Genomic DNA, 23,579 nt, shown 5'->3' on the forward strand with positions numbered 1-23,579 from the left:
AATAATGTATCAGTCTAATATTATAGGATTAGATATCACAAAGTAATGTATTATAAAATACATGTTAATCAAGAGTAAACAGATTGTGATTCGGAAGTGGCTGTTTGTTTTTCGTTTTTTTTCTTTTGGGTGGGGGTGGGGGTTATTTTTATATTTTTTCCACACAGACTATGCGTGGCCTTAATATACAAATATTACATGGTTAAGATCACCCCCTGATCAATGATTGATTGATCATTGTTTAACACCTTGGCAATTTTAGTATGATGACTGTAAGTTTTGCTGGTTGAGTAAATAGGATAGTCCGGCGTAAACCACGGACCTTTGGCAAGTTTACTGGTGGAAGTTGGAACTTTCATTGAAAGTTAGACGACTCAAACGGCCAAATATCGCCGCTGATTGTTGTTACCAAGGTCCCTACTAAACGTTCGGGTGGGAAATTAGGCAAATCCGTGTTCATGAAAGGCCTTGAGGTTAAGAATCGGGCCCTCCTTCATAAAACTGCGTCAATCAATTTTTTCGTAAATCATGGCACTATAACCTGGATAACGTCTTTGACCAAAAATGTTACGAGAAATACGGCTAACGAAGTTTTGTGAAAGAGGCCCCAAATACGCAGTTTTCGAGTTACGTCATTGCGACAACGGAGATTCTCAGTGGTGTAACTTAACGCCCGCCTGCATGTCAAATGCAGGCAAAAATCGCTGCGGGCATGTTATAGGCTCGCGTAGTCTGCCCGATCGGGCAGCCACCATTTCTCGAAACCCATTTTCTCCTTTACAGATAAATTCAACTCGTAATGTCTGATGGATGTCACGCGTTATCCTTTCACTCTTCTGTTGTTGTTAACTCGACAAGCGTGCCTCGGCCACAAATGAGCTCCACCAGTGGGTGAGGAAGGTTTTGTTTTTTTTTGTTCTCCGTGACTCGGTTCCATGCGGTACTGTGACCACGATGCATACACCCAGTACCAGAAGCCGGGCACAGGAGAGTTTATATTTGTAGCGTCAAATCCGTTGCAAACGAGAAGCTGCAGTTTTGTAACGTGCACTCGTTTTCCAACGAACATTGCTCCGAAAAATTCAAACAAAGGTAAAACTACCGGCTGTCTATCATCTGATCGCAATATGTTGTGTGACCATAGTCCAGTTAAATTAAACGTTGAGATCTGTTTTCAACAATTTCTTGTACTCAATTCGTAATGTAGGGACTTTGCGTACATAGTTGACCGTTAAGTCCACTCCAAAGCAGCAGCACACGCCGATTTCTGGTGTGGACTGAGAGGTGATGGGTCTTTTCAATGACTATTGTAAGTTTTAATCAATTTTTAGAGAAGTTATGTGCAGAAAACCTGATAAAGTGTTGACTTTTTTCTTTTCAATATCACTGTGCGAACGCGCGACGCATTGGGTGCCTCCAAAATCAGGATTGTATCTTGAGGCCACAGGCAGAAAACATGGAAATCGAAGCAGATGTGCACATTATACCCGCAAGCCTTGACTGGAACCTTTAGACTAGACTGACTTGGCAAATTGTTCTTTTTATTTTACATCCATGATGACCGATGAATTCATCGCTAGTTGTCATTTTCGAATTTTTTTTTGCGATCTTGTCTTGTTAGGTTGATTTCCGTGTATATTGACACGCGGTTCTGAGATTCAATTACACCCGAGTTACCGGGACAGCACAAAGATATTTTGACGAGGGAGAAGGAAATATTTGTGTGGATTCAAACAACATTTCGACTCGGGAAATGATTTATACTCGCAGGAGTGGTAATAAAGGTCCTGTTCTCAGAAACTGGCGTCTGCAGCCGTTTCAAAGTGGATTTAAATGCCTACTTCGTGCCGCAAAGTGCCTTGAGGAGTGGACTTACCAGCCTTTTTAATTCAACGATTAAACGTTGAGGCAGGTAAATATTACAAATTGTTGAAAATTAGAACTCAGCGTTTAATTTAACTGAACTAGTATGACCAAGGAGGAGAATGATTTATATAATATATATTATTCTTGTGCTTCAGTTTGTCATCCATTACGTCGAAGGCATTTTAGTTGGTAATATTTGGCACTGTCGAACATTGGCTGTGATCAAGGCTATTACCTGCCCTGATGGCAGGCCCTTTCCCCCTGAGGTGGAGGCTGCCTTGATAACGGACAGCCTCCATCTCAGGCTGCCCGTTATCAGGGTATAAAAATAATAAAAATTTACACCAGTGGGAGTGACGTCCCAATGCGAATGACTGTTGTCTCTTTACGGCATGATAGGGCAACTTCCCCATCTTTTAACATGCCTGGCAGTTTTCGTGTTGAGATCAAACTACCTATAGAATATCATTTTTGATATCATCAATACTTTAAACCTAAACCTACCCAAGAACATATTTCAGAAGATGAATATAAACCTGTTTAATTGTTTTTTTTTCTATATTCTATACAAGGCCCCACGTTAAAATTGTCACGTTAAAGACCTTTAGCTCGATTTGTAACTTCAAAGTAGACTAATTCAAGTTTGAAGTTACAAATTAAAACTTCTAACTTATAGCGAAAGGTTTCTATTGACCTTATCGTACCGTAAAAACGACAAGGTCACATCTCAAAGGGATGTCACTCCCTTGTCGTAACGTCAAATCTCCTTACCCGCGTATTAATGAAGTTTCAGACTTGTATCTTGCCTTCCCTTGTGTGTATATTGTGGATTGTTTTCAATGACATCTTCTCCAAACAAGCAGAATTAGACCAATGAAGAACAACTTTACATAATGACTTACGCATGCGCTTTACGTGCGGGATTCACGTATACACACAAAATACCCAGTTAACATTAAATCGCTTCGTGCGTAAACCGGAAATCCAGTACTATATGCCGTGCGACTTAGGCGACACAATGACCGAGGAGCCTGTCACCAATACGATCACTGTGAGCTTGAGTTCAGCTCACACCAAACAGAGCCAGAAGAAAACTGGACAAATCCAAGAGGAAACCGAAGAGGACCTAAAGGAAACCAGACAGAGCCTAGAGGAAACCGAACAGAGCCAAAAGAAAAGCCGAACAGAGACCAAAGGAAACCAGACAGAACTATAGAAAACCGAACAGAGCCCTAAGGAAACCAGACAGAGACCAGAAAACCAAATATAGCCTAGATGAAACCGGATAGAGCCAAATGAAAAAAGAAGAAAGCCTATGGGAAATTGGACAGATCCAAGAGAAAACCGGATGGAGCTTAGGGATACCGGACTGAGCCTAAGTAGACTGAGCAGAGCCAAGAGGAAACCGGACAGAGCGTAGGGAATATCGGACAGAGCCCAGAGAAAACCGAACAGAGCTCAGTTGAAACCAAACAGAGCCAAGAGGAAACCGAACAGGCCCAAGAGAGAATCGGGCAGAGCATAGAGGAAACCGAACAGATTCAAAAGAAAACCGGGCAAAGCCTAGAGGAAAGAGAACAGAGCTAAGAAAAAAACCGAGCAGAGCCTAAAGGAAACCGGACAAAGCTCAGAGAAAACGGATAGAGCTTAAGGGAACCAAACAGGCCCTAAAGAAACCGAAAAGCGAGCAGCTCAAAGGAAACCGGACGAAACCTTAAGGAAACCGAACTTAGCTTAGGGGAAATCGGGCAGAGCGTAGAGAAAACCGGACATAACTTACAGGAAGTCACTGCGAATGGACAGTTAATGAAGGAAGCCACTGGTTTAAATTCAGTTACAATCGAACCGAGCACACAACCTCATTGATATTTATTCATTTAATTGGCAGTTAAATATAAACGGGAGATTCTCACCAGTGCGATAGCTGTGAGTTCATGTCCAGCTCATGTTGGCTTCCGCTAAAGGGTTTCCCCCGCGCTCTGGCCGGTATTCCTCCTACATGTACCATGTGTGAAATATTCTTGAGTACGAAGTAAAACTCCAATGAAATAAATAATGTTGCATCAGTCCTCTAGACGCATGCGTTCGTTCTTTGACACACGCCTTGCGCTCTCTCCATGTACTGTGTTCTACTCGAGTCGTGTCCTAGTATCTTCAGCATGGTGTGTCAATGCAACGTGCAGCTCTGCACGATTATGGCCGTATTTGTGCTTGTGTTTGCGGAAGGACTTCGGTTCAAGCTTGGCGTTGGATAGTATATCTGTGGATTCTTCCTCCTTCATTTTTGTGGCAATATAAGTGGTTGACAACGCTCGTGTGGCTATTTACGCAGCATTTCTCATCAACTTTAATGTCACACGTGAAGGAAGTTCAGTAAATTATCAGGTGTCGGTGGTTTAGATCTATGTACCCTCGGCACTCCGGTTTCTTTAACCCATTAAAACTAACCACCATCAAAGAGACAAAAATGACTGCGTATGGCGTTAAACAGTAAGCTAATAAATAAAAGGCCCCGCGATCATATGACCAAAACTTGCTGACAACCACTTTCAAACGGCCTAAATGAAAATAATTACAACCATTCCTGAGTCATGACTGGCTTGAATGGAAGAGTAAAAACGAATTAGGGACCACTGAAAACATGTCAAGGACTGTGCGTTACATTTAAGACGAAAAAGGAATATTGCGGTGATATGACCAAAAAGTGTTAACAACGGCTGTAAAACAGCATAAAACAAAGTAATTAGTCAAGACAGGTCTGAATGGAAGAGTAAAAATGAACTGGGAACCACTGAAAGCATGTCAAGGCCTTTGTGTTATATTTCATTTTAAGACGAAAAAAGAATATTGTCGTGATATGACCAAAAATTGTTGACAACGATTTCAGAACTGTATAAAAGTAAAATAATTAGCACAGTTCCATTGTCATGAATGATTTGACTGGAATAGCGACAATACATTAGATACCACTGAAGACAAGGCCTTTGCATTATATTTCATTTGACGACGAAAACAAAAAGATATTGTGGCGATATGGCCAAAATTGTTCACAACGACTTAAAAAACTAATCTATACCAATACTCAGTCATGACTATAGTTCAAACGGAATAGTATTGACGAATTCAGAGAATTCTACTATGACTTTTAGAGACCATTGATAGCAGGCAAAAGGCTTTGTATTAGATCTCGTTTGAAAACATGCCAAAAACGTCGGTGCGTTCTGCAGCCGTCGTCACCATGTCACAATGCGAATGCGCTCGTAAACAACGACAAATACGAGGCTTGGATTTCGCCTGAATAATGTTCATCCTGACCTACTTAAGGACAAAAAAATATAGAGACGAGAAACAAAAAGCGAAGTCCTTTGGGAAACAATCCAGACGACAACGTTCTAAACGAGACAGACAACAGTTGGCGAAGTATTTTTGCTCAAAATTTGGTATTGGGACAAAAGGGACTTTTTAACTGTCCAATGTCCAGCTGAGAACATACACAAAGCAGCATGCAAATGATGCAACTATACACCTTTGTCTGTGTGGTGTATTTAATGTTGTCCTGCACTGAATGTTGGTTAATTAAGAAAGGGTAAGTACACAAGTCCATATTTTACCCATGTATCCATTTAATATGATTTATTACCATTTACCCAGTTATTCATTTGTTTGATCGTTGTTTTACGCCATACACAGTACTTTTTCACTTATACGATGGCGATTAGTTTCAGTGGTGGAGGAAACCGCAATGCACGTCGTAAACCGCTGACATTTGGCAAGTTACTGGCGAACTTTATGGGTGGCAGACAAGCACTGTTCAACGAACGTTAGATAGGGTAAAATGCCACGCTAGTGTCGTTGAACGTTTAAAGCGCGTACAATGAAAGCACGGGTGTGATCTGGTGACGGGATGGGGGTGGTTACAAATTCTAAATGTTCACTGTGGGGTCAGAAGCCTTACCTCACGGTATATGCGTTGAGGTAGTTTGTTAGCTGAGATGGTTTAAAGGCTGGTAAGCATACTCCTTACAGCGAATGCGTCGCTCTTTACCTTTCGCTATACATCACTGCCATCAGTAGACAAGCTTGTTTAGGTTTGTTTACGCTTAGCCTCGTCACTTGTCTCCTCCCGAGAAACTATTTAATCAGCATTCATTAATAAAATTGTTTCAGGTTTTGGTTAGAATCATGTTGTACACACTCTAGCTAAATAGAATGCAGATGAATAAAGTTTTATTAGAGACAAAGATTGAGATGGATTGCTTGTGCTTCCACTTCCAGCCTCATCGCCGTGACCACAGTGACATCGGCGATGTTCAAGATTTCTGTACAAAATTTGCTGTTGGTGGCAGTAACGTAAAGCCAAAGGTATAGACCGGCGCATGCGCTGTAAAATGTATGGGTGGTATGCTGCAAATGTTGATGTATGCTGTGTGTTTTTACAAGTCGAAGGAATGGGAACCCTTTACTAATTCAAAACAAACTGATTACGTAATGAAAGTTAACATCCATGACAAATTTATGCAGAAATTTCTTAACCATCTGTAGAAAAAATGATCTATGTACTTTTCAACACCCAAGACACTGGTCTTCCAATAGCAACAGCTAGAAAGCATAAACTGACAAAGAGATCGAATTTTACCGGTAATATGACCATTTCTGAGCTATCACATCGGTCGTGGTGGTTTTACTCTCCCTGGTGTAGTCTGTTATATGTTATCATCACCGTTTAATGCAGACCAGGTAGACCGCACATTTCTCACAGCGCATGTGCCGCTCTTTAACATTCGCTCTTCGTCACTGGCGGCACTAACAGATTTTGTACTTAAACCTTGAACAGCGCCGAGGTACCTGGGGTCACGGTGATGAGGCAAGGAGTGATGTCAGAAAGCATAAAAAGCTCTGTCGCAACCTTTTAAAAGGTCGGAACCACTCAAAGAGTTGCATTATTGTTACATGGAAAACAATTTCTGTGATATAATTTCTGTACATTGCGGTGGGAAAAGGGAGCGGAGTGGGGATACAAAATGTGCAGATAGTGTGGGACCATATTTTAGTTCTGATTGTTTATGTAATGTGACATGTATACAGACGAATTTAGTAAAGTACGACTACTATCCTTCCTGAAGGAGAAATTATGGTTTCTTAATAGAGTGAAGTCACGACAAGCGTTTAACGCCAGAACTCCTACTGACGAAACCATATTAAAGTTTTTCGCTTGGAAACATGTTTCTGTTACAGTTTTGAAGTTTATTCATAAACAAACTGAGCTTAGTAACTAAAGGGGTATGTTTGTTAGAATAAACATTTCAGATGTTTACATAGTACTGTGGAGGATATTTTCCACAAGAACAAAAATTCCGGTAAGAATGATTTTAGTATGAAGTGCTAAAAACCGATAAACATGTAAAAATGTTTACTATATCAAACATGTACCACGTTTAGATAGTAAACGTCACATACTGTTGCGTTATATAACTGAGACTTTGCGGGACTATATTTTAAAACTTGCGGTGCGAATACCCAGGAGCCTCTCACCAGTGCAGAGTTCAAATCCAGTTCATGTGATATGGCATATAGAGGTCTTGCCCTACATTAGTAATTATTTAAACAAAAACATGATTGTCAAATAAAGTCATGCAATGGAACTATTCTCGTCGAATACTAAACACACATCTCATCAGAGAGAATAAAAAAGCCCTTCGAGAGTACCAGTGATCGAGTACCCTTCAAACTACAGCTTAAGTGCTCGAATGCCCATACTAAAGGCAAAGGGACATTACTCTGTATTATTTCTGTATTATGTATCAGTAGTTACGAATCGTTCAAAGAATTCCTTTACATTTTGATCTCCATCCGGATATCCACTAAAGTTAAATGGACTGGTCGTTTGCCCAAGGCTAAACCGCATGCGCACAAATTGTATTCAAATCCATGCGCATCAACCTCCGTAAACTACCTGATAATGTGACAGGCATCTGGAAATGGTGTGAGGAAGCCTCTGTAAGTCTGGCATCCTGATCAAAATCTTCAAAATTTCATCAAAATCCGTGTTTAACTTCTTTACGACATCGAGCATTTTTTAAAAAATAAATCCTGCATACGGGCCCAGATTATATGCAGCCGTAAAAGTCACATGGTGAAAATAAGAGAGCATAAAAGAAAAAAACGTAAAAGTGACATGGTGAAAAGAATTTTTTTTCGAACAGAAAAGAAAAAACGTAAAAGTGATCTTGTGAAAAAATTTAAGTCTGTTTTCTGAGTGATGGTAGAAAGGATTCTGTTATTGCAGCAGACTTCTGCTGAACGTAATACCCATATTCTATAAATTCAACATAGCCATTCTGTTAGACTAACAGGATATTATGTTGAATGTGACACAATATTCTGTTATAATAACACAGTACATTCTAGCATCAGTCAGACAACATACTTTCGATAAAATTTAACATCTTTTTTTTTAATGTACATGCAAGAATAGTTATTGTTTTTCATGATTAATTAAATGCCCTAAATGCATTTGACATACACGTAAGAAAGTTGAAATGTTGACATAAGAAATTCGATATTTTGACAAGAAAGGGTTAAACATGTTGAGAAAAAAGGTTAACATTTTGACTTCCTGTCAAACGGTGAAAATCCATTGAGGAAAAATGTAGAAATTTTGAAATTTTTTCTCAACGGATTTTCACAGAATCATTTTTCCCAAACAATGGACGTCCGTAAATAACAAATACACGTATAATGGTAGAAACAGGTTAATATTTAAACATCAGTCATAACTATAGACAGGTTTTAAAGAGAAGAACAAAGTGAAGTGTCTCTAAATTATGCAGACTCTAGGTCTCAGTCAATTTGCCAGAAATTTATTTCAGCATAACGAGAGCTAATTTTACAGAAAAGACGTAATTCTATCTTATTATGACAATGGTAAGTCATTTCTAAATTATGCAGATTTAACAGTTTCTTACTGATCTCAGCTTTAATAATGATAAGTTGCCAGGCCAGAGGGTCTGATCTGGTATGTTCACAGGTACAAGTTTGGCACCAATACAAGCCCTTCTAACATGTCTAACGTTCAGATGGTTTAAATAAGGAGTGCCTATATATATATATATATATATATATATATATATATATATATATATATATATATATATATATATATATATATATATATATATATATATATATATATATATATATTTGATTAGTGTTTTACTCCGTGCTGAAGAATATTTCACTTATACGACGGCTGTCAGTATTATGGCTGGAGGAAAACGGGTGAAGCCCAGGGAGTACCCACGACCATCCGCAGGTTGCTGCCTGACATTCCCACGTACGGCCGGAGAGCAAGCCAGCATGAGCTAGACTTGAACACTCAGCCACCGCATGCGTGGGAGGGGTCATCGTGCTGGCGTGCTAACATCCTCGGCCGCGGAGGCCACTCTCTAGATATTATATAATACAATATAATACAGTATAATACAATACAAACAAATAAGTCACCTTGTAAAGCCTTACAGTAGCAATGCTTTAACAAGTTTTATTCTTCATGGGTACAATACTGAAAACTCTTTTTCCGAAATTTACCTCGAGTATTTTGAAAACTGTACGCTTCGCATACGGGCATGTTGTTGAGTACTCAATACGTTTGATCAATTCTATCCTGTTTAAAAAAGGTCGAATCTTTATGCAGAGGAGGGTTAACTTTGTACATGTAGATTATGATCAAAATGATGTCAGCTGATAAGTCCATGTTGTAGTGAGGCAGCAGTACAAATTTGTGGTCACTGTGAAGAGCCTGTCTTTTATTACATTCTTGACTGCTTTGGTTGCCCAATGGTTAAACCAAAAACCGAAAAATGGTACTTGTTGCTTCTTCGCTTGGCACTCGATAATAGGAGATCAGAGCAAGAAACAGGACTCGTTGACCCGGTGTGACTATAATATGACTGGGTGGGGTATCATGCCTGGTGTCTTTGACATGCTACTGGCAGCACTTTGGCGGTGTCATGTCATGATTCGCCATGTCACAAGAAAATATAATACATGTACGCATATCTAATGAATCCTCTTGGTCATATGATTGAAAAGTTTTAAGTACGACGCAAAACCCCAAAAGCATACCAGGATTCGGCCATGTCTGCTGGTGTAATGTTTGGAATAAGTCCAATGACGTCTAATAGACTGCAGTTAATCTCACTACATCTTTGTTACCTAAATCTGCCTAAGCCATGGTGGTAATTTCTTAGTGGTTAAGCATTTACATGAACAGATAGAATAAAACCCTAAATGAGGTAAAGCAATGCTTTAGGTGGGAAAGTCTGATAGCAACCTGCGGATGGTCGTGGGTTTTCCCCGGGTTCTGCCCGGTTTCCTCCCACCATTATGCTGGCCGCCGTCGTATAAGTGAAACATTCTTGAGTACAGCGTAAAACACCAATCAAATAAATAAATAAATAAATGAGGTAAATTGAGAGGAGGCCACATTTCATCCGTTACATATGACTAATTGCTGGCTATCACACTGATGCCTCTTTATTCCTATATTCGCAAGGGACATTACGTACAAACCAAAAAAGTCAACAAATTTAAGCCGTCACGAAAAGGTTCAGTAAGTGTGTATTAAGTTAGGATAACGGTGTCATTGAATTGAAAACGTAGTATTTAATTCCACATGTACATTTTTAGTATAGGGACAAGTTCCATTGCCACTTGGTGTGCAGTAATATAGAAGACTCAGTGTCTTGGTCATTCTTGGACCGTTGTCAAAGTTCATAAATCATTAAAATGACTTCATTATCGGGGTGTATTTCAAGGCCAGCACTGTATTACTGCGTCAAGCTGTGTGAATTGGCATTTGCGTAGTCAGTGAAATACTTTTCCTGCCCTTCATAGATCGATTTCAACAAGACGCACGTTGGGGCTGGAGAAGTGGTTAGCGTTCTGGTACAGCACAATAACTCAGGTGCGTCTCAGAAACGCAGTCCCTGTCCTTTCAAGTGCAGCTCATGCTGGCTTCCTATGCGATCTGCCAACAACCTGCGGATTTCCCCCGGGCTTTGCCAGTTTTCCTCCTACCACAAATCTGGCCTTCGCTGTATAAGTGAAACATTTTTGAGTACGGCGTCAAACACCAATGAAATAAATACATAAATATTCTTTTTTGTTCTTCCATTTATACAACGGCGGTCAGGTTTCGAAGTGAAGGGAACCAAAGCCCTCTGCGAACCTTCCTGACTACTTGAGCTATGTTCGTATAAATGTTGTTGTTGAGGGTGGGGTTGTTGTTTTTTCTCCTTTTTAAGTTGTTGTTGTTGTTATTATTATTATTGTTGTTGTTGTTGTTATTGTTATTATTAATGTTATTATTATTAATGGAGTAAAACATTTAACAACTTTGATTGTTTACATATTTTTACAGAAGAAAAAGAAAATGTGACGGTCAAATAAAACACAGGGATTGCCCAAAGCATTGCGGACTGCAGTGAGTACAAATACGAGACCAGCACCCCTATGTTCTTGAAAGAATAGAATCTGACTCTCAGAAAGGAATACTTGAAGCTTTCCGTTCATCATTTTCATAAGTTTATTCGCAATTTGTGTTAGGGATTCAAATACATGTATTTAGGCCTCACTGATCGGCTAGCTCGAACCACTGTCTGGTCCCCTGACGTTTTCGCGATTTGTGTTAGCGACACATTAGAGATACAAATACATGTATTTAGGCCTCATTGATCGGCTAGCTGTAACCTCTGTCTGGTTCCCTGATGTATTCGCGATTTGTGTTAGCGACACATTAGAGATACAAATACATGTATTTATGGCTCATTGATCGGCTAGCTGTAACCTCTGGTTCCCTGACGTATTCTGCTTGCCTTGAGTGTGAAGAGATTAGCCTCATTTGATATCTGCATAATGGAACCTGCCAGGACCCTGTGCTAGATCTTCAGTGTTTGGAGGTAAAATTGCCTTTAATACTATCCTCTTTCACCTCGGTGTCCGTGTCTATGGTGCCACATTGGATCCAAGATTTGTTTCCAAACTGAAGAGTGAAGGAGCACTGATTTATTTCTTTATTTTATTAACTTATTCATTTATTTGAGTGGTGTTTATTACGCCGTACTCAAGAATATTTCACTTATACGGTGGCAGCCAGCATTATGGTGGGAGGAAAGCGGACAGAGCCCGAGGGTAATCCACGACCATCCGCAGGTTGCTGCAAGACACAATAGATTGTTGATACTGTATTCATTTTGAGCTTTTTTGCACATATAGATAAAATATATCCGAATTTTGTTTGTTTTCGGATAAAACTGAAAATGTTTTGCCCGGTGTTGGTACATGTAGGCCTACCCACCCCATTGAGGGTTGCTAAGGTGACATCACAATTAACTCCAAAAATGGTGGTCATGAGATGTTGATGCTTGGATATATTGTAGAGGTGCCCGCTGCAAGTGTACGTATGACATGGTACCATGCGAAATTTAGGGGACATATATCTTGGAGGTTGATGTTGACAAATTTACTACATAAATAGTAAGGAAATTCAATGCACTCGCTCATTCTGCTAGATGGCAATTTCAGTTTTAGTGGCCTGAGGCAAGATCTCGGAACTCTTCCTTCGGGATAAGCTGGGAACCAAGCGAACCTGTCAGCTGAACTGGATCCCTTCGTCTGTGTTGGGATTCTGTTGCGAAAGTTTATCATACACGAGAGCTTAACTCAACGCATCTGCTCGTACGGAACTTGTTCAAGTCGCTGATGACCATACAAGTTGAAAACTGTTTTATTTATTTTCGCCGGGCTCTGACCGCTTTCCTCTCACCATAATGCTGGCCGACGTCGTATAAAAGAAATATTCTTGAGTACTACGTAAAACACCAATGAAATAAATAAATAAATAATGTTTTGATGTCATGTTTTTTTTTTGGGGGGGTGGGGTGGGGTGGGGGGGGTGGGGGGGTGCACATATACATACCATACTGGTGAAAGACAAATAATCTTCAACAAACGATAGACTGCATAAATTATTATCACGGGTCAAGGTCCCCAAGAGGTTAGAGCGTGGGAATCTACCATTTGTCCGCCCAAGACCGGCTTTGGACTCGTACAATACCTCGTTGTCATCAGGGTCCATGATCATATGCCGTCGTATCTGTTCAACCGACAAGGTTGCAAATAAGGTTTCGTCAATTTCAGAGATAAAGCTTTCCTGTATTTAGAGTGGTCGAAATTATCCACTCTTTGGACAAACCTCATCAAAACCTCTACATTTAGATGGGTATTACTTTGAGGTGTATGATTATAACCAGCAAACAATTGGGTATTTTACTTTGAGGTGAATGATTATAACCAGCAAACAATTGGGTATTACTTTGAGGTGAATGGTTATAGCCAGCAAACAATTGGGTATTACTTTGAGGTGTATGATTATAGCCAGCAAACAATTGGGTATTACTTTGAGGTGTATGATTATAGCCAGCAAACAATTGGGTATTACTTTGAGGTGTATGATTATAGCCAGCAAACAATTGGGTATTACTTTGAGGTGTATGATTATAGCCAGCAAACAATTGGGTATTACTTTGAGGTGTATGATTATAGCCAGCAAACAATTGGGTATTACTTTGAGGTGTATGATTATAGCCAGCAAACAATTGGGTATTACTTTGAGGTGTATGATTATAGCCAGCAAACAATTGGGTATTACTTTGAGGTGAATGATTATAGCCAGCAAACAATTGGGTATTACTTTGAGGTGTATGATTATAGCCAGCAAACAATTGGGTATTACTTTGAAGTGTATGATTATAGCCAGCAAACAACTGGGCTATGTCCAGACGATTTGTCCAGACGATTTGTCCAGACGATTTGTACATTAAGTGACAAACCGTTGTAGCCTATTTACATTCTAGAACAAAAATTATAATTAGTTAATATTATTTAATATTAATAATTATTTTAATAATTATTAATTATTATTTTAATAATTATTAATTATTATTTTAATAATTATAATATTATTTTAATATTAATAATTTATTAAAATTATGCTTAAAAGTTTCATTTATATGAATGTTTTTTTTCTTTTTCACTGTTTCTCTTTATCCCTCTCTCTCTCTCTTTTTATCAAATCTGCAGCCTTATCCCCCAACTATGCTGTGCGCGGGAAAGTCAACACTACTGCGCTTGTGAGTAATGTCCATATGAATATAAATTGTTCAAAATCAATATTTAGTAGAAAACCGATTTGCTCTATTGCTGGATTGTGAATGTTTCTCACGTTTTTATAATCTGCAAATTGGCCTGGAATATTTTTTAATCTGGCGCAGGACATGATAGCAAATTAACCAGCTATTGACATTATTTTAAAAAATGACAATGTTGTTTGCATGGCTGTTTTGTCCTGCACCAAACAGTCGGCCACTATACTATTAAGTGCGCAACATTGGCCTTGTCCTGCTGCTAATTTCTAGGCTCGGAGTATAATCGTTATTAAGGATTACAATTTATCTATATAGCGCAAATACTACAACTGAAAATCTGTGAAAGCTGTTGTGAGTTTCGAACCAGCGGCCTCAGAGTCATGCACATGTTGTCACCACTCGACCAACAAGCCTCCAACCAAAATTGCAGATACATGTACTAGCTGACCAGTAGAGATTGCGGTTCATTTGCATGCATTTTCATTCAGAAATATTAATCCTTCTTATCGATACTGCTGTCACTTGAGATCCACTTTTTTAATGACATCAATTAGTGTGATATATTGAGCTAGTGAGTTGCGCCATTGCAGATCATGGGCCCGCCGTGGTAGAGTTTTAGCGTATGAGTATCTCTGGAGCTTTTTATCAGTGGGGTTGTTGTGAGTTCGAGTCCAGCTCACGCTGACTTTCTTAACAGTTATACGTGGGAAGGTTTGTCTTCAACCTGTGGATCCTCGTGGGTTTCCCTTGCGAGTTCATATTATTGGTGCTTTACGACGGCTGTACATGGGAAGGTTTAGCTTCAACCTGCGGATGGTCGTGGGTTTCCCTTGCGGGTTCATATTATTGGTGCTTTACGCCGGCTGTACGTGGGAAGGTTTGGCAGCAACCTGCGGATAGTCGTGAGTTTCCCTTGCGGGTTCACATGATTGATGCTTTACGCCGGCTGTACATGGGAAGGTTTGGCAGCAACCTGCCGATGGTCGTGGGTTTCCCTTGCGAGTTCACATGATTGGTGCTTTACGCCGGCTGTACATGGAAAGGTTTGGCAGCAACCTTCGGATGGTCGTGGGGTTTCCCTTGCGAGTTCACCTGATTGGTGCTTTACGCCGGCTGTACGTGGGAAGGTTTTGCAGCAACCTTCGGATGGTCGTGGGTTTCCCTTGCGAGTTCACATGATTGGTGCTTTACGCCGGCTGTACGTGGGAAGGTTTGGCAGCAACCTGCGGATGATCGTGGGTTTCCCTTGCGAGTTCACATGATTGCTGCTTTACACCGGCTACGCTAGTTCCCTCCACTTTTGAACTTAACAGGCGTTACATGAAAGAAAATCTTGATTCATTGATTTATTTATTTATTATTTATTCTTATGTTATTAAACAACTGTCAAATCAAAAAACAAATAAATAGATAGATTAATGCTTTGAATTCGTAGCCCACAAATTCTTAAAACCCAAGAAGTTTTAGCACGCTATCCATTGAGAGAAAAAGTATCCTATGATGTTAGAATAAGGCGATGTTTCATTAGATTCTACTCTACGCCCGGCCCTAGCCAATCAAATGCCAGATCGTTGGATTGAAATGTGAAATTATTGTGCACATAATGCAAATCTTTAACAGATATAATTCTTAAAACTTAGCCGTATAAACTGATATTATGGCATGACCACAAACCATGAACGTGTATCATCATTAAATTAGAGCGCTTTGTTTTTTAATGGTGTTACTTGTATGTACATAGGCTACTGTAGTGTGGAATTCCTATGAAAGCTTACACATGGCGTTTCTATGCTGTAGTCTGGCTGTTCATGGAGCCTTTGTGGTAACATGTTGTCTGTGCGGGTTAACCAATCATGCAGATTCAATCAGTCAGTCACTTTCTCTACCCCTTTTTTCAGACATGTGTTACGGCGTAGAGGGCACGTGTCAAAATGGTGGGTCATGTATTTATACTGACACGTGCGAGTGTCCCTCTGGTGGTTACGACTTGAAATGCGCAGGTGAGATATTTTTGGATAGAAAGCTTATGTGGAATCCATGGTTAATATACGTAAATATTTAGATATTTAGATATATTGTTAAGTTATTATCAGCAATATATACCGTAAACAAAAAGAATCATGCAATGCCGTGTGTGTATGTGCATTGTTTGTTCATGTCAGTAAATACTTAGATATTTCGGTGTATTGTTAACTAAAGATATTACCAGGAAGGTGTACCGTAAACTGAAAGAACCAAACCAAGCTGTGTGTGTATGTGTATTGTTGGTTTTTAATGGTAAATACTTTGATATTTCGGTGCATCGTTAAGTTATTATCTGGAAGGTGTACTGTGAACTTAAAGATTTATTTATTTATTTATTTGATTGGTGTTTTACGCCATACTCAAGAATATTTCACTTATACGATGGCGTAGAGCATTATGGTGGGAGGAAGCCGGGTAGAGCCACGACCATCCGCCGGTTACTGGCAGACCTTCCCACGTATGGCCGGAGAGAAAGCCAGAGTAAGCTGGAATTGAAGTCACAGCGACCGCATTGATGAGAGGTTCCTGGGTCATTACGCTGCGGTAGCACGCTAACCAACTGAGTCACGGAGGCCCCTTAACTGATAGAACCAAACCAAGTTGTGCGTGTTGCGTTAAATACCTTGACAGCGAATCGAATTAGACCAAATGAGTCAACTCTAGCCTAATAACACCTAAAGTCAATGAAAGCTAAAGACGGAAGTAGGGTAAAGCAGATAATAACTATACGCAAAAAATCTTTGTTTTTAGCTTTATAAAAGATTTTTAAGCAAGTTAAATGCAGTGAAATGACTGAATTCTACCTGCGGTGTTATGAACAATGAAGTTGGTATTCTGACGTCACAGGAAGTGTCTGCCTGTCTGTCTGTGTGTCCATCTGTCTGAGTCAATCTGTGTCTGTCTCTGTATCTGTCTGTTCTCCTCTGTCTTTGTCTGTCTGTCTGTGTCTGTCTTTGTCAGTCTGTCTATCGGTTGTCTGTCTATGCCTGCGTCTGTCTGTCTATCTGTCTTTTTTGTTTGTCTCTCTGTGTCTGCCTGTTTGTCTCTCTGTTTCTGCCTGACACGATTAATGTTAAGCATATAATGATCATTTTTTTTCATTTGCAGATATAGACGAGTGCATTGAAGGAAATGGAGGATGTGAGCAATCCTGCACAAACACTGTCGGGAGTTACAAGTGTTCCTGTTCACCAGGCCACGTCCTCGACAATGACGGCCTCCACTGTTCAGGTAAATGATTCTCTTGGGGATCTTTCAGTTGTTAGTACACACGATATACGGGGTCAAACCTGGATTTGGAGAGAGATTTTAAAGCCTTAGTAAGCAGTTATTGTTAGCGCAGTACAACATTCGTAAAAGACTACTTTCAATATGACTACTGACATCAATATAATCTGCCATTTTGCACGTAACATATTGAAATGTTTGTCAGTAACTTGCCAAGAGTTGGTGTTTTTTCATGGGCACTGCGGCTTCCGCCACCCATGAAATTGACCGCCATCGGTTCTTGAGTATGGTGTTAAATAATCGATCCATTAATTAATATAATAGGAAATCGTTGATCAGGGGGAGACAAACTTAGCTTTCATGTATTATACCTGCCAGTGAGGTCATGTGTTTGATGTGTTTATTGGTCTGTCTCCCTGTCATCAACTTCAGGGGAAAGGTCCAGTATGGATCTGAAGGACAGTTTGTTGACAGATAATAAGCTGATGATTCCTCTCCAGTATTTTACTCAAGCAGCCCTGAGTATCGTGAAACAAATTCATCCCCAGGGCTTAGTTCAGTTTCCTCCGACCCCATAATGCTGGCCGCCGTCGGATAAGAGAAATATTCTTAAGTACAGCGTAAAACACTGATCGAATAAGTAGATAAATAAATCAGTAAATAAATCAATCAATAAATAAATCAAATGTAACCAATACAATTTATAAGTACCTAGTATTAAGATGTTTTCATAGCTATTTAAAACAAAAGATAACACTATACCAAATTATCGATAAAGTATCCCACAGAAAGTTTAAAAAGGCATTACTTTTTTTTTTATTTCTGTGATGTTGCGGTTCATAGTAAACGAAATCACTCAAACTGACACAATCAAAAGGGCCGCCAAGTTGAGTGTTATCCAATCAGGAAGGAGTTATTTCTGGTCGACGTCGCGTTTCCGGTTGTTCTGACATGGCGCATCCATTGTCTGAAGAATTCCTTATTACAAGTTGATTAACCAAGCACTTCAGAAAAGTTGTCTGTGACAGATTAGGTTTGTTTTCACCCCTCTGCCTAGACAATAATAAATAGGCAGAACCTAGGTGACAATGCAGCGGATTACCTAGCCTAATGATTTCTAGATGTTATGTGCTAATGTTAGATTTAAATCATTGTCATTGTCATTTAGATAATTATCTTAGTGTGTTTATCGAAAATGACGGTAAATATGTCTTCTGTGTGAGAAAAGGAACATTTTGATGCATGACATTTCTACTTTGACAAAGTTACATGTAGATGAACAGAAACATTTTGTTGTCGTTGTATTCCTTCCTAACCTTGGCGTTAGGTACCACGTAAACTGTGGCCGACACAATGTAAGTGTGTAAAGAATTAGTAAATAAATAAATAACGCACACTAGGCAGCACTGAAAGTATCATTTCCAAAAATATATACATGCAGGCTTATAGGTTTACATGTTCGTTTGAGTACCGTTGCCAGCACGCAAAATAAAGTTGTAGAACGTGTTTTACTCTTAAGTAGCTAAGTGATATGGCCCACCGTGGAGTGTTCTGGTACCAGGACAACTGAGGCTCTTCGTGTTCCGTGATTGGTTAAATGTTAGAGAAAGTGACAGACTAAAGGACGTTTCCGTAAAACTTCTACTTTTCTCCGCGCACATGTGCAACCAAATTGTAGCTTCGCAGTTAGAACTGTGCATAACTTTTCGTGAGAAGTGTTGCATAACTAGAAAGACAAAAATGTGTACGTACTCAACACCGGAAGGAAACGGACATTCCCGATTCGAGTTGTTGCTTAAACTGTGTACTGGTGCAATTTAATTTAGATGCATGTTTTTTTTTTTTCGTAAGTACACCCCTGCTAACGCATTCTTCTCGGGCATAATGGAATTAAGTTGCCGATAAAAACTCCCAGATTAGAGAATTCCATGATGGGTGCGTGACAGGAACTTCAAATTCAGAACGAAGCAAATAGAACGTTCTGCGCGAGACCGTGGAGTCTGCCAGAAGCTTTTTACCGGCCAAAGTTACCCCAAACACTCGCTCACTTGCCAAAGCTGTAAGCAAGGTAGATAACTCTTTCTATTTGTCTATTTGTCTATTTTTACTATGTGTAACACACCCGTGTGTTACATATAGCGTCCCATTGCATTTGCTATTATTTGTTGCTGCTTGTTTTAGACCTCGATGAGTGCCTGGAGGCCAATGGTGGCTGTGAGCATAATTGTGTGAACCATCTCGGAAGTTACACGTGTGAATGTAAGCCGGGATACCTGATTGAAAACAAAGCGTGTAAAGGTGAGCTACTTCCGGGCATTTGCCGTTTAACTCGTCTGCATACTCTCTTGACACACAGGCGGTGGTGAAAATTTTATCTAAGTAACGTAGGCGTTAATGCAAAACTCAAGGCCAAAAGTGTGCTTTGTTGATTGATTTATCTATTTACTTGATTGGCGTTTACGCCGTACTCAAGAATAATTCATTTATACGACGCCGGTCACCATTATGGTGAGAAAAAATTGGGCAGAGTTTACTTACACAGAGCAGATTGTTTCATTATCATTAGACATGGTTCTCAGAATATCTTCCCTTGTTGTTCATTTCCTCTTATATTCCTATGCTGTCTGTCACCTCATCGTTAAATGAGAACAGTGCCTGAATAAACACGATCTTGAATGTGACCTGAACGAAAACTGCCATCCTTTTAAGGAAAAACAAACACACACACATACACGCACACACACATGTAGCATAAAGATTTCCACAGCGCTTGCGTGGTCCTTTTTTGTTGTCCCATAAGCGTACATGTACAAGAAGATCCTTGACTAACACTGAATTCATTTCACTATATTGGCTTGCAAGCTCTCTCTCTCTTGGGCAGAAGATTTGTACGTCAGATGTTGTTCGCAAGTTATCTAACCAAGCACTGCTCGTCAACTTTAACAGAAAGTCTGTTGCCTGATTCATGCTAGAATGTATTCCGTTATTGCAATAGATTATCCTGTCATAGCTGCTGATAATTCTGTTACATACGGTACACATTCTCTATTAATTTAACATAGAAATTGTAATACACTAGCTAACAGGATACTGTGTTAAATGCAACTACTGTTATGCTATAAGAATAAAATTCATTCTATCATCACTGAGACATCGGACTTGTGTTAACTTTACAGTATACTTTATTGAGTGTACTTTTCCCAGGAGTGAAATGACATTGCGTTCTGTTAGGTCGTGAATCAATGTGTGAATCAATGAATCAGTCAGTGTATCCGTCGATGTATCAATGAATCCGTCAGTGTATCCGTCAATGTATTAATGAATCAGTCAGTGCATCCGTCAATGTATTAATGAATCAGTCAGTGCATCCGTCAATGTATTAATGAATTAGTCAGTTGATCCGGAATACCGGTTACCTGCAAACGAGCAACATTTGTTTGTTCATTTTTGAAGATCCAAGCTGGGAAAGACGATGACATGATACTTTCAGGGTTATGTGCCCCCAAAAAGTGGTGTCACATCAAAAGCAGCCTCCATTTTGTATGTACTCACATTACATTTCCATAGTCGCAGATTGGCTGATGTAGACAACGACGATCTCACAAGATCCAACCGACAGACAAACCAACAGACAAAATGACCGACAGACAGACAGATCACCCAACAGGCGAACAACCAGACCATCAGACAAACCGACCGACAGACAGATTAATCGACCCACAAACAAATCACCAGACAAACAGACCGACAGACAGACAACCAGACCATCAGACAAACCGACCGACAGACAGATCAACCGATCGACAGACAAACCACCAGGCAAATACATCGACAGACAGACAGATCAACCGACAAATAGACAACCAGACCATCAGTTAAACTGACCGACAGACAGATATATCAACCGACAGACGGACAGACCACAAGACAAGCCGACATACATACAGGTATACTAATATCGACCAACAGAAGGACAGACCACCAGACAAACCGACAGAAAGACAGATATACTAATATCGACGGACTGACGGACAGACCACCAGACAAACCGACAGACAGACATACTATCAATCAGATCGACCAACAGACAGACAAACAGGCCATCAGACATACCGACCGACCATCAGACAAACCAACAGGCAAACAGACACACAGACTGTCGGACAAAGAGACCAACAGACAGATCGACCGACGAACAAACCGACCATCAGACAAAGAGACCGACAGACAACCCATCAGGCAAACAGACCGACTGACAGACAGGCCATCAAATAAACAAACAGACAGACCAAGCGACCGACCGACGCACAAACAGACACACAAACTACAGACCCACAGATAGGCATACGGACAGACACGCAGACAGACACTCAGGTGCCAACAAACAAACACACACACACAGACTTATGCAGCGAAAAAATAATTTCGAACTTTTTCTTATAATGTTAAATCCACCGCTTTGTCTCACTTCTATAACTTACAGAGAGGTAGGAAACATATTGTTTGAATCGGTGACTTCACAGGAGGAGAAAACATGAAAAAAAATTATACAAACTTTATAGGAAATTTATTTGCAAGCCTGACGTGCTGGTTCAGATAATAAAGCTCTCGCTGGCTGTGACCAGGCATCTAGACTTGACAGTTGAGGTAGTTTTTAGACCCAGCTCGAGCTGCAACCTCAAAAGCAAAGAGATTTGTCTAAATTCTGCAAAATCAGTTTTAATCGGGTTTTCACCACCCATAAACCTGGCTGCCGTCTTAATTGAAAAGTTCACGACGACGGATTTTAACTTCGCAGGATATGCTTTTGTCTGTAGATATCGACGAGTGTGAGGGTGGCGTAGGGTCATGTGAACACAAGTGTGAGAATGCCATTGGCTCCTTCTCCTGCTCCTGTGACGAAGGATATATTCTCCTGTCAGATGGACTATCTTGTGCACGTAAGTGAAAAGACACAGGCGCAAGAAGACATGTGTATCATTCATTCAATTTCAATTTCCATTATTCAAAATTACGTTTCTTTTGTTTATTTCTTTTTTATTGATGTTATTTATTTTGTTGATTTTTTCTCTTTTACGATGGCGTAAACTATGGACCTTTGCTAGGTCACTGACGAATTGTTCCACGTATGACGTACAGATAGGCACACCACATTGGTGGAAGGCAATTGGTCTGTTGGTTATTGCTACCAAGTCCCCAAGAACAGTGATATCCATCTTTAAAAGCCCTATACAAACTTAACCGTGCTATAGCACATGACAAGGATTGCTTTCACTACTAAGGGGAAAATAATATGTTTAGCGTTTCAAAGCAATAATGGGCAAAATATCAAAATAAAACCTCTTTACCCAAAGTACGTGGACTCATTGTCATTTCATAAAGTCAACGAAAGTTTTGAACATTTGAATTTTAAAGAAAACATTTCAAAGACCGTTCTATTGGTGTCAAATTGTATCCAGTCTCATACCACAATTTTCATATTTTGCTTGTACTTCATCATTGCTGCAATGAGCATTCGTTCTCTTCGTAAATCAACATGTTTTTGTTTTTAGATTAATGACTTCCTTTTTCATTATCTTTGTATGCACCTTTCTCAATTATTAATCTGGTTGGTGATGCCAAGGAAGTATTCTCAGGGAAAGATTTTCAACGTCCGTTATTCTGATTTTTAAACATCAATTAACCCATTAGCGAATCTATGAGTCTGTGAGTCAGTCTGCCTGTCTGCTTGCCTGGAAGACACACATCCAGTCGTCCAAACAGTCAATAAATGAAAGAATCAGTCAATTAATCCTCCAACCAGTGAGTTAGTCGGTCTACTTGTCTCTCTGCCTACGTTGTGGCCAGTCATCGAGCCAATCCATCAAACAATCAATAAAAAAGCAAGCAAGCAATGAAGCATTCAATCAAGCAAGCAAGTATTCAAGCAAGGAATCAACACATCAAGTAATAAATCAGTGAATCACTCAATCTACCTGTCTGCCTGCCCGACAGCCAGTCATCATTCAATTAATAAATCAATCAATCAGCTGATCGTTCAATGATCTTACAGCGGTTTGTGAGGAGGGAGAGTTCGGTGTCTGTCCCCATGGTGGTGTCTGCGTTCAGCCCGGGGTGTGTAACTGTACCGACGGCTTCTCCCCACCACACTGTGAAGGTGAGTTCAGTTCTGAGTAAAGCCAGATATAGTCTACGAGTCTGACTTCAGCCAGATTTATAAGTCCTCTCCTCATGTCTTATCCAGTCAAAATCTTG

This window comes from Liolophura sinensis, chromosome 2 (genome assembly GCF_032854445.1).
Source record: "Liolophura sinensis isolate JHLJ2023 chromosome 2, CUHK_Ljap_v2, whole genome shotgun sequence".
NCBI lineage: Eukaryota > Metazoa > Mollusca > Polyplacophora > Chitonida > Chitonidae > Liolophura > Liolophura sinensis.